Genomic DNA, 13536 nt, shown 5'->3' on the forward strand with positions numbered 1-13536 from the left:
AAGGATGCAGCTGATGGACCCAATGAGGTGGCGAATTATGGAGAGGAATGGGCAAGGGTACATCTGGCCAGAAAGGTAGCAGTGGGCGGACACAGTGAGGCGGCAGATTGCAGACTGGGCTGTTTCAATTTGCATGCAGATAAACTGGGAGAGACAACTGGGGAGTGGGAGAAACTGTGCAACCCAGGGCCCCAAGGCAGAAAAATAAAGTCTCAAACCACTGATTGAAAACACCTGTGGGGGCTGAGGCGGCAGCGGGAATAACTCCCAGTCTCACAGGAAAATTCATTGGAGAGACCCACAGGGTCCTAGAATGCCTGGGAATCAGCACTAGAAGAGCTCATTTTGCTTATGGAATGTGGGGGAAGTGACTGAAATATGGCAGAGAGAGGAGCAAATGCTATTTTTCCCTCTAGGACCCCTTCCTCACATACAGCATCATAACATAGTGATATGGGTTACCCTGCCCTTTTGAGTACCTAAGGCTCCACCCCTCACTATGTAACAGGCATGTCAAGATAAAAAACGTGACCCAAATGAAAGAACAGATCAAAGCTCCAGGATAAATACAACTGAGCAATGAAGAGATAGCAAACCTATCAGATGCACAGTTCAAAACACTGGTGATCAGGATGCTCACAGAATTGGTTGAATTTGATAGCAAATTAGATGAAAAAATAAAGGCTACACTAAGTGAAATAAAGGAAAATGTACAGGGAACCAATAGTGATGGGAAAAAAAAAACTGGGAATCAAATCAATGGTGTGGACCAGAGAGAAGAAAGAAATATCCAATCAGAAAAGAATGAAGAAACAAAAATTCAAAAAAAATAAGGGGAGGCTTAGGAACCCCCAGGACATCTTTAAATATTCCAACATCCGAATTATAGGGGTACCAGAAGGGGAAGAGGAATATCAAGGGGAAAAGTTATTTGAATAAATAATTAAGGAGAACTTCCCCAATCTGGCAAAGGAAATTAGATATCCAGGAAATCCAGGAAGCTCAGAGAGTCCCAAAGAAGGTGGACCCAAGGAGGAACACACCAAGGCACATCATAATTACATTAGCCAAAATTAAAATTAAAGACAGAATCGTAGAAGCAGCAAAAGAAAAGGAGACAGTTACTAACAAAGAAGTTACCATCAGATGGTCAGCTGATTTCTCAAAAGAGACCTTGAAGGCATGAAGGGGCTTGGAAGGAAGTATTTCAAGTCATGAAAGGTAAGGACCTCTGACCAACATTGCTCTTCCAGCAAAGCTTTCATTTAAAATGGAAGGGCAGATGAAGTTCTTCTCAGATAAGATCAATTTAAAGGAGTTCATCATCACCAAGCCCTGTTTATAGGAAATGTTAAAGGGATTTATCTAAGAAAAAGAAGATAAAAATATGAACAGTGAGGTGACAGCAAACTCATAATAATTAACAACCACACGTAAAACAAAAATAAATGCAAACTAAGAAAACAACTAGAACAGGAACAGAACCACAGAAATGGAGATCACATTGAGAGTTATCAACAGGGGAGTAGGAGGGGAAAAGAGGGGGAAAAGGTATAGAGAATAAGTAGAATAGATGGTAGGCAGAAAATAGAAAAGGGGAGGGTAAAACTCGTATAGGAAATTTAGAAGCCAAAGAACTTATGGGTACGACCCATGGGCAGGAAATAAAAGGGAGGATGTGGGTGGGAGGAACTGTGCAGAGCAAAGGGGAGCAAAGGGGGAAATGGAAGAACTGTAATAGCATAATCAATAAAATATATTTTTAAAAACCTGTGAACAATTACTTGTAGTTTCATCCACTCCAACATACACAGGAGGAGGAGAAGTGGCAGGGACTGGTAAGATTCCCTCATGGGATCACAATTATGGTGTAACCTTGTTTGATCTGCACTGGCCTGCCATAACTGACCCAAAGTTCCATACTGCTGACTGACCTTAAGGAATAGGATAGAGCCACTGTATATAGTGAATGAAACAGTTTTAGTATAGAATTTCCAAGTGCCAAAATCTAAGAAATTCTGAAGATGATGAGAAAACAAAGTGTGGTACCTGGTTACAGAACTCTAATGTCTGCATTGTTTAGTCACAAAAGAAGTAAAGTAACATCTTCAACATTCTATTCCATGGGGCCTTTCCTTTAAAAGACTTACCTGATGATGCAAGAAATCATTTCCTAGAAGCATTGTGGGTGCATATAACAAAAAACTTACAACATCTATGGGCCATTGTTACATGTGTTTGAGGCAAAAACTTAGAGATGGCAAAATTATAAGAAGGGGTTAGGTTTGAATTTCAGCAATGTGATCCTGAGAGAGGCAGGCTGCACTAGGTCATATCTTTAACTCATCCCCTTAAAGAGGTTAAAATTAAGAAGACAAAGATGTTATTTACTTCATCCAACATCCTATGTTATCCTGTTATACTTATCATTAGTTCTTGCTTATGATATAATCCTACATGGTAGGCAACCACCTATTTGGCTCTCGGTAGGCCCTGCCTGCTTGCTGATATGTACATTTCTGTCACCATTAAGTGGTTATCCTACACAACAGACACCAACCAAGTTGATGAGAAGTCATGCACAAGATACATTTAAAGATAATGCCACCTTTATTTACTCTGAGTTGTTTCCCTCATTTTATTTTGTTCCAGTCTCTTGTTTTGTCTCCCATGTTCTCTCTCCCTGTCCTCTTTCTCCTTTTTTATATCTATATCAGAAGTTGTGGGACTACAGGCATTTTGGGAGAGATAGAGGACAATATGTTCACAAGTATCGTTTAATTTGAAGGACAGCCACCCAGAACAAGCATACTTGACCTAGAATGTCAGTAGCTATTCTTCCTGAAAAGCCCAGTGCAGATGAATATTAAGTGTTTGTTGTTCTTTAGTTTTCAAAAATATTTATGTGGTGTGCATTTGAAGGCACTCATTCAAATGTGCATTCATTCAGGCATCATGTAAGCTGTGATGCCTTATATTCTTGAAAAGTTCCCAGACCAAAATTCTCAACTAAACAGTAGCAAACCAAATTAAATAATATTTTCAAATGATTATACACCCAGATGAAGTGTGAATAATACCAAAGATGCAAGAATGGCCCAACATCCAGCAAAAAATCAGTGCAATCCATCACATCAAAAATCAAAAACAAGAATCATATGATTGTGTGAGAGAAATACAGAAAAAAGTCTTTGAAGAACTAAATAAGCATTACTGATATAATATATTTTTTAAAGATTTTATTTATTTATCTTCAGAGAGGAAGGAGAGAGGGAGAGAAATATCAATGTATGGTTGCCTTTCATGTGTCCCCTGCTGGGAGTTGGCCTGCAGGGAACCAGCCTGCAACCCAGGCATGTGCCCTGGCTGGGAATCGAACTGCGATCCTCTGGTTCGCAGGCCCGCGCTCAATTCACTGAGCTACACCAGCCAGGGCGCATTACTGATATAATATTTCAAAAGAATTCTTATATAGAAGGAAATATCTCAGCTTGAAAAAGGCTAGATATGACAACTTCACAGCTAGCATAGCACTCAATTGTGAAATAATGAAAACATTTCAAAGATCAAAAACATACCAAGAATGTCAGGTTGATGATCTGCAGTCGTCTCCTCTCCTCAACCTCTGTAAATGACTGGATCAAAAAGCTATATGGTACATTTACACAATGGAATTCTATGCTGCAGAAAGGAAGAAGGAACTACTACCCTTTGCAACATCATGGATGGAACTGGAAAGCATTATCCTGAGCGAAATAAGCGGGAATGGGAGGGAGGTGGGGAGCACTGGGCGGGGGGCGGGCAGGGCTGGGAATATAAGACAGAAAACTGTACTTGAACAAGAATTAAATTTAAAAAAAAAAGAATGTCAGCCCTGACTAGTGTAGCTCAGTGGATTGAGCATGGGCCTGCGAACAACACGATCGCGGTTTGATTCCCAGTCAGGGCACATGCCTGGGTTGCAGGCAGGTTCCCAGCAGGAGACACACGAGAGGCAACCATACATTGATATTTCTCTCTTTCTCTCCTTCCCTTCCTCTCTAAAGATAAATAAATAAAATCTTTTAAAAAAGAACGTCTACTCTCATTACTATTATTAAAAAATAATGGAGTATTTAGATATAGCAGTCAAAAATAAGTGAAATGCATTTAACTAAAAAAGAAAGATAACAGTATTTGTAGATGACATGATACTCTATACAGAATTTCTCTTTTTTTCTTCCTTTTTTATTGTAGTTCAAGTACTATTGTCTTCAACACCCCCCCCCCCAACACACACACACAATTCCCCTAAGACTAGCCATCCCACTTCTCACCCTCCATCCTGCCCTGCTATGGTTTTCTTCATGGATCCTTTATACATGTTCCTGAAAAACCTTGCCCCCTTTTTCCCTATTATTCCCTCTGGTTACTGTGAGTTTGCCCATAATTTCAATGTCACAGTTATATTTTGCTTGCTTGTACATTTTGTTAATTAAGTTCCACTGACAGGTGAGATCATGGGATATTTGTCTTTCACCACCTGGCTTATTTCACTTAACCTTAAGTTCTCCAGTACCATCCATGCTGTCACAATGGGGAGGAACTCCTTCTTTCCTTCTGCTGTGTAGTACTCCATCATGTAAAATGTACCATTATTTTTTTATCTATTCATTTACTGATGGGCACTGGGGTTGCTTCCACCACTTGGCTATTATGAATTGTATTGCAATGAACATTGGGGTGCATAGGTTCTCTTGAATTGATGTTTCAAAGTTCTTAGGATATAAACCAAGCAGTGAAATTTTGGGGTCAAAAGGCAGGTACATTTTTATTCTTCTAAGAAAATTCCATACTATTTTCCTCAGTGGCTGTAGCGGTCTGCATTCCTGCCATAGTAAACTAGGGTTTCCTTTACTACACATCCTCTTCAACACTAGTCGTTTGTTGCTTTATTTATGATGGCCATCTAACCAGTGTGAAGTGGTATTTCATTGTGGTTATAATTTGCAGATTTCTGAAAGCTAATGATGCTAAGCATCTTTCCATATGTCTCTGGGTCCCATGTACATCCTCCTTGAGAGGTATGTGTTCAATTCCTTTGCCGGTTTTTAATTGGGTTTTATGTCTTCCTGTCATTGAGTCATATAATTGCTTTATATGTTTGAAGATCAGACCCTTGTCCGAGGTATCATTGGTAATACGTTTTCCCATGTAGTTGATTCCGTTTTTATTTTAATACTCGTTTCTTTTTCTTCTTTTTTTGCATTACTTTTTTTAAATTTAATTCTTGTTCAAGTACACTTTTCTGTCTTATATTCGCAGCCCTGCCTGCCCCCCGCCCAGTGCTCCCCACTTCCCTCCCATTTCACCCCCCACCCTTAGATATTGTCCACGTGTCTTCTATACTTGTTCATGTGAGTCCATCCCCTTTTCCCCTATGATTCTCTCCCCTCTAGCCTCTAGACCCTGTCAGCCTATTCCGTATTTGAGTGTCATGGTCATATTTGCATGTTTGTTTGCTTAGTTGTTTAGATTTCTGTTAACGGTGATATCATATGGTATTTGTCTTTCACCGCCTGCATTATTTCGCTCAGCATAATGCTTTCCAGTTCCATCCATGATGTTGCAAAAGATAGGAGCACTTTCTTTCTTTCTACAGCATAGAATTCCATTGTGTAAATGTACCAGAGCTTTTTGATCCAGTCATTTATCGATGGGTATCTAGGTTGATTCCAACGTTTGGCTATCGGAAATTGTGCTGCTATGAACATCAAGGTGCATAGGTTCTTTTGGATTGGTGTTTCAGGGTTCTTAGGATATAGTCCTAAGAATTGGGTTTATTTCTGGGCTCTCTGTTCTGTTCCATTGGTCTATGTGCCTGTTTTTATGCCAGTAGCAGGCTGTTTTGATTACAGTGGCCTTGTAATACACTTTGATATCAGGTATTGTAATCGCTCCGACTTTGTTCTTCTTTCTCAAAATTGTGGCTGCTATTATGGGTCATTTATGGTTCCATATAAATTTTTGAAGTGTTTGTTCTATGTCTGTGAAATATGCCATTGGTACTTTAATAGGTATTGCATTGAATCTGTAAATTGCTTTGGGTAGTATGGAAATTTGATGATGTTAATTCTTCCAATCCATGAACATGGTATGTTTCCATTTGTTTGTGTCTTCCTTGATTTCTTTCTTCAATGTTGTGTAGTTTTCTGCATACAGGTCTTTAACCTCCTTGGTTAGGTTTATTCCCAGATATTTTACTTTTGTTTTTGCTATATCAAATGGCATTTTTTCTTGATTTCTGCTTCTGCTATTTCATTGTTGGTATACAAAAATGCCTTTGATTTCTGGATATTGACTTTTGTATCGTGCTGTTTTGCCAAATTCATTTATTAGTTTGAGCAGTTTTTTGGTAGAGGCTATAGAATTTTCCATGTACAGTATCATGTCATCTGCAAACAATGACAGTTTTGTCTCCTCCTTTCTGATTTGGATGCCTTTTATTTCCTTTTCTTCTCTGATCGCTGTGGCTAGAACTTCTAATACTATATTGAATGGAAGTGGTGAAAGTGGGCAACCTTGTTTTGTTCCTGATCTTAGTAGAAAAGATTTTAGTTTATTCCCATTGAGTATGATGTTGGCTGTAGGTCTTTTATATATGGCCTTTATTATATTGAGGAATGCTCCCTCTATTCCCATTTTTCTGAGTACCTCTATCATAAATGGGTGTTGTACCTTATCAAAAAATTTTTCGCATCTATTGATATGATCATGTGGTTTTTGTCTTTGCTTTTGTTTATGTGATGTATTACATTTATTGATTTACAAATATTGAACCATCCTTGCGTCCCTGGAATGAATCCCACTTGGTCATGGTGTATGATCTTTTTGATGTATTGTTGGATGCAATTTGGCAATATCTTATTGAGGATTTTAGCGTCTATGTTCATCAGCGATATTGGCCTGAATTTTGTTTCTTTGTTGTGTCTCTGTCTTTCTTTGGAATTAGGACGATGCTGGCTTCATAAAAAGATTTTGGGAGTTTTGCCTTCTTTTGGATTTTTTGAAATAGTCTGTGAAGATTAGGGGTTAGCTCTTCCTTAAAAGCTTTGTAGAATTCTCCTGTCAAACCATCTGGTCCAAGGCTTTTGTGTGATGGTAGTTTTTTGATGACTGCTTCAAGTTCATCTGCTGTTATTGGCTTGTTCAGGTTTTCTGCTACTTTTTCATTGCGTTTTGGAACACCATATTTTTTTTAGAAATTTTTCCATTTCACTTAGATTTTCGAATTAATTAGCACACATTTCTTCATAGCAATTTCTTACAATCCCTTCTATTTCTCTGGTATCAGTTGTAATCTGTCCTCTTTCATTTCTGATCGTGTTTATTTTGCTCCTATCTCTTCTTTTCTTGATGAGCCTTCTTAAAGGCCTGTCTATTTTGTTTATCTTTTCAAAAAACCAACTTCTAGATTCATTGATTCTTAGAATTGTGCTTTTAGTCTCTATGTCATTTAATTCTGCTCTGATCTTTGTTATTTTCCTCCTTCTACTTGCTCTGGGCTGTCTTTGTTGTTGTTCTTCGAGTTCTTGCAGGCGTCGGGTTAGGTTGTTTGTTTGAAATGTTTCTATTTTCTTTAGGTAAGCCTGTATTGCTATGAACTTCCCTCTCAGGACTGCCTTCAATGTGTCCCATAAGTTTCGGGTTGTTGTTAGTTCATTTTCATTTGTTTCCAGAACCTTTTTGATTTCTTCCCTAATTTCAATCTTGACCCATTCGTTGTTTAATAGCATACCATTCAGTCTCCATACTTTTGCGTGTTTTAGGTTTTTTCCTGTGGGGTTGGTTTCCAATTTCAGTCCCCTGTAATCAGAGAAAAAGTTTGGTGTGATTTCTATTTTCCTGCAATTGTTGAGACTCGTTTTGTGTCCCCTCATGTGGTCTATCTTTGAAAATGTTCCATGTGCTCTTGAAAAGAATGTGTATTTAGCTACTTTGGGATGGAGGGCTGTATTTATGTATCAGTCAAGTCCATTTCATTTAGGGTGTTGTTTAATGTTGCAATATCTTTGTTGATATTTTGTTTGGAAGATTTGTCCATTTTTGACAGTGGGGTATTAAAATCCCCTACTATAATTGTGTTGCTGTCAATATCTTTCTTGAGATCCTCTAGAATTTTCTATATATGTGGGTGCTCCTATGTTGGGTGCATATATATTTATGATCTTAATGTCTTCTTGATGGGTTCTTACCTTAAGTATTATGAAGTGACCTTCTGGGTCTCTCTTTATGGCCCTTTTTTTTGAAGTCTATTTTGTCTGATATGAGAATTGCTACCCCAGCTTTTTTTTCTTGTCCATTTGCTTGGAAAATTTGTTTCCAGCCTTTCACTTTTCATCTGTGATGGTCTTTTGACCTGAGGTGGGTCTCCTGTAGGCAGCATATATGGGGGTCAGCCTTTCTTAACCATTCAGCTATTCTATGTCTTTTAATTGGTGCATTTAATCCATTTACGTTTAAGGTTATTATTGAAAGATACTTATTCATTGCCATTTGTGTACCTGTGTTCCTCTCCATATCTCTTTTCCTTCCTTTTTTTAAAGCAGCCCTTTTAGTATTTCTTGTAGAACTGGCTTGGTGGAGGCACATTCTTTTAGACTTCTTTTTTCTTGGAAGCTCTTTATTTAGCCTTCTATCTTGATTGAGAGCCTTGCTGGGTAAAGTAGTGTTGGTTTTAGGCCTCTGTTTCTCATTCCTTGGAATATTTCTTGCCATTCTCTTCTTGCTTGGCATGTTTCCATTGAGAAGTCAGTAGCCAACCTTATTTGGATCCCCTTGTATGTTACTCCCTTTTTCTCCCTTGTTGCCTTTAGGATTCTCTCTTTGTCCTGGAATTTTGCCATTTTAATGATGATGTGTCTTGCAGTAGGCCTCTTTGTGTTCCACCTGATTGGGACTCTCTGTGATTCCCCAATTCGTGTGACTTTATCTCTCCTCAACTTAGGAAAATTTTCCGTTATTACTCTTTCAAGTAGGTTATCTAATGCTTGTTCTTCTTCTTCTCCTTCTGGTATTCCTATTATTCGGATATCATTATGTTTCATATTGTCTTACATTTCTCTTAAACTCTCCTCATTTTTTCTGATTCTCTTTTCCATTATTTGGTCCTTCTGGGAGATTTTTTCTACCCTGTCTTCGATCTCACTTATGCGGTATTCCGCCTCATCAATCCTACTATTCATACCTTCTACTGTGTTCTTCAGTTCAGAAATTGTATTCTTCATTTCCTCTTGGCCTTTGCTGATGGTTTCTATTTCCTTTTTTGTGTTGGTATAGTTTGCAGAGAGTTCATTGTAGCTCCCCTGTAGTTTCTGGTTGCTCATTGTAAGCTCTTTGAATTTCCTGATAAGCAGTGCTTTGAATTCAATATCTGATAGTTGACTTGCCTCTATTTCATCTAACATTCTTTCTGAGACTTCCTCCTTTTCTTTCAATTGGGGATTGTTTCTTTGTCTTCCCATTGTTTGTGATGCTCTTCTTGTTGGCCTCAGCTTCTTACATTAATCTGTTCTGGTTCCCTGGGTTTATGGTGTGAACTTCTGTGGTAGGATACCTATCAAATTCAGTTCTGCAGTCTCCTTTAGGTATCTTGGTGTTCTCTGCTTCCACCTACTCCTCTGATTGGTTTCTAGCTGGTCAAACCTTTTCTTCTGGTCTCAGTCGCTGCAGCAGCCCTAGGGGCTGTTAGTGTGGCCTTTCTTACATCTCAGTGAACTCAACTGGTCCTTCCTGTGCCCTCCCAAGATCCAGACTGGCGCTGCTCTCCCACACCCCACTGAGAGCAGCTTTTCCCCCAGGCTTTCTATCCCTCGTCTGGGGTGAGGTCGCACGCTCCCAGGCACCTTTCCTGGTCTTGCAGGCTTGGCGCAGACCTTTCCCTGTGCTATGGCTGAACACACTGGACAACTCACAATTCTCCCAAGCCAACAGCCACAGTCTGACTCCCAGTGTTTCTCAGCCTTCTCCTGGCTGGTTAGTGAGGGAGCGGATAGCTGACTCTCTTCCAGGGGCTCTGCCAGCAGCCCGAGGCTCCCGGAGACTGTGGGAGAGCCGGCTGAGGCCTTGCACTACAGGGAACACACAGGTGACTCTCAGTTCCCCAAGCTGACATCCACGGCTTGACTCTCAGTGCTTCCCAATCTGCGCTGGCTGAGTAGAGATGGAGCTGGCAACTGGCTTTCTTCCAGGGGTCCTTCCAGCAGCCCGAGACTTCCGGAGACTGTTCAAGAGCCAGCCCAGGTCCTGCGCCACAGGGAACTGAGAGGCAACTCTCAGTTCCCCAAGCCAAGAGATGGAGCAGGCCCTGTGCCACAGGGAAAGCACAGGCAACTCTCAGTTCCCCAAGCTGACAGCCACAGCTTGACTCCCGGTGCTTCTCAGTCTGTGCCAGCTGAGTAGGGATGGAGCTGGCGACTGGCTGTCTTCCAGTGGTCCTGCCAGCAGCCCGAGACTCCCCAAGACTGTTTGCGAACTGGCACAGGCCCCACACCACAGGGAATGCAAGGAGTACTCTCAGTTCTCCCAGGCCAGCAGCCATAGCCTGACTCCACGGGTTACCAGAGCTCTCTAGTTTGCTTCCCAATGCCCACTTTTCTCTCTGCCACTACTGGCAAACTGATCTCTCCTGGTGGTTTCCAATCTTCGCCCTGCCATATAGGGAGGGTGCGGGTGATTAGTTCTCTCCCAGGGTTGTTGTTGCCCATCCTCGGCTCTCAGAGAGGCGGCCTGCCAGGGCCCTGGCGAGGCCTGGCGGAGGGCCTGCCACCGTCTCTGCACTGCTCCCTCGTACCTTGTTGATCTGTGGTTGCTTCCTCTCCTCAACCTCTGGTCATTCAGTGTCTGCTACACTTTCTGGAGTCCTGTGTTCTTATATGCTGGGTCCCTGTTGGGCATCTGCTGCGCTCCTCCGCAGATCAGCCCAGTTTTTCTCCCACGTGTGGAGGGAAGCAAAATCCTTTGTCCGACTCTTCCACCATCTTCCTCTTCCTCCTAGTGCTGTTTTCTTTAGCTGTGAAAAAGCTTTTTATTTTGATGAAATTCCATTCATGTATCCTTTCCTTGTGAACATATCGGTGAAAATATGGCTGCATGAAATATCTAAGATTTTCCAGCCTATGTTCTCCTCTAGGACTTTTATGGTGTCATGACTTACATTAAGTCTTTCATTTATCTTGAATTTATTTTTGTGGGTGTTGTAAGCTGGTGATTGTGTTTCAATTTTATGCATGTAGCTTTCTAGCTCTCCCAACACCATTTGTTGAAGACACTCTTTTTACTTGATTTTATGCTTCTTCCCACTTTGTCAAATATTTATTCACAATAGACACTTGGGTTCATTTTCAGGCTCTCTAATCTGTTCCATTTGCCTATGTGTATGTTTTTATGACTGTACCAGAGTGTTTTGATTACTGTGAACGTGTAATACAGTTTCCTATTAAGTATTGTGATCCCTCCTACTTTGTACTTTCTTCTCAAAATTGCTGTGCCTATTCAGGATTATTTTTGGTTCCATATAAATTTTGGAAATGTTTGTCCTACATCTGTGAAATATGTCATTGTTACTCTAGTAGGCATTGCATTGAGTCTATAAATTGCTTTGGCCCAGGGAACAAACCCACCTCCACAAAAATATCTCCCTTCACAATCTTAGTATCCATAGCAAATGAACAAGTATTAATAAGGATGTAAGGAGATTAACACTAGCTTAAGAAAGGAGAAAATTTAACTATAGTATAAATTCTAGAGACTTATTATGCACAAACTTGCTGGACAAGCAATGAACATGGAAGAGCTATGCAGGAAATAAAATATCACTAGTTGTGAAGAAGACCAGAGTCAAATCTGTCTCAGTAGACTTTGGCATTTAGCATTGTTTTTTTTCTTTCTGGATCTGCCTCTAGTGGTGTCAGATGTTGACCCTATCTCACCTTAGTTTGCCTGCTCTGTGACTGCCAGAGTTCTCCTGACTATGGTTGTCTATTTCAATTGTTAGTTACTTTGCACTCAGCAGTCAGGTTTAAGCCCCATAGGACGGGGCAGAATTCCTCCAGGAGTTGGTGCTAATTGTCTCCCCTCAGGCTGCTGCTTCTCAGGAGGAGAGATCTGCCTGAATAGGATGGCTGCTACAGTATTGGAGATGACTCACCACTGGAATCCCAGCAGTTGGTCTCAGCTCTTTCTTCCATGTCACTATCTCTACTCCCTCCTCAAGGGTCTCTAGTCCACTCTGAACCCCAGTTTACCAGAGATTTACTTCTGTGACTGTCTCATTTAATTATCAATTTAGTCTCTCTGCACTCCACAGTCAGACTTAAGCAACAGACAGCCAGGGTAGAGTCTTTCTTGGGGCTGGGTTGTTGTTTCCCCTCAAGCTGCTGACACTCAGAAGCAAGTTGTCAGACTGAGTATATTGGCTGCTGGGGTTTGGGGGCTGACTCAGTACCAGGTTCCCTGTGTCTACTCTCTCTGCACTCTCTCCAAAGTTTCCATCACCAATCTCTCCCCAGGCATCTCCATGACAATCTGCTTCAGCCTCTGCTGGCACTGCAAGTAAGTGACAGTAAATGAAAATGTGTGCTATGGCTGTTTAAGTGGCTCTTTGAATCTTTAGCCATTCATCTCTGGCAGAGCCAACCTTGACGCTTTTTGCTGCTGGTTGTTATCTGTATGCATTTTGGTTCTAGTGTTCTAGACTGGGACATCAGCTTAGGTTGTAGACCCCATTCTTCCCAGAGGGTCTAATATGTGGCTTAATTGTCCCTCAGGTGTTGTTGCCTCTGACACCCAGCCAAGCCTCTTGAATCTTCAGTGCAATTCCTGAAAGATAGGTTGTGCCAAAAGTGGTTCCTCTATCTGTCCGAGGTACTAAGGCCTCTCTCTCACTATAGTTCAGTTGTTTGTTGTGGGTAGTTTTTCCACAGCTTATTTGCAATTCCAGGTTGGTCCAGGGAGGAGGTTAGTGTGGCTTCCATTTACTCCTCTTCCATCTTGCTCCTCATCCACAATTTCTTATAGAGTTCAGCAAAAATAATGAAATAAATAATTAAGAATGAAATGCAAACTGAATGTATAGAAATCTGTCACATTCATAGCACTAATAAACAATGGATGAAGAAGTAAAAAAATATTCCCACTTACAATTGCATGGGGAAAAGTGCCCATGAACTGGAATAAACAAAGAGGTGAAATCCCTGTGCTCTCAAAATTAAAGCACACTGACAAGAGAAAGGTGAAAAGAACACAATAAATGGAAGGACAAATCATTTCTATACAATGGGAAGATTACATTTTTATCATTGCAATACTTCCCAAAGATATTAGTTCAATTCAAACTTTATCAAACTACTCAGAATTAAAACAAAACCCTTAATATTTATATAGAACCACAAATACTATAAATAGCCAAATACATTTGGAAAAGAAAAAACAACGTTGAAGATTCATACTCCATGTTCTCAAACTGTTCTATTAAAGTCCTTTCCTGTAAGGAGAGGC

Source organism: Sturnira hondurensis, unplaced genomic scaffold (assembly GCF_014824575.4).
Source record: "Sturnira hondurensis isolate 20B ecotype Veracruz unplaced genomic scaffold, ASM1482457v3 Scaffold0025370, whole genome shotgun sequence".
Classification (NCBI taxonomy): domain Eukaryota; kingdom Metazoa; phylum Chordata; class Mammalia; order Chiroptera; family Phyllostomidae; genus Sturnira; species Sturnira hondurensis.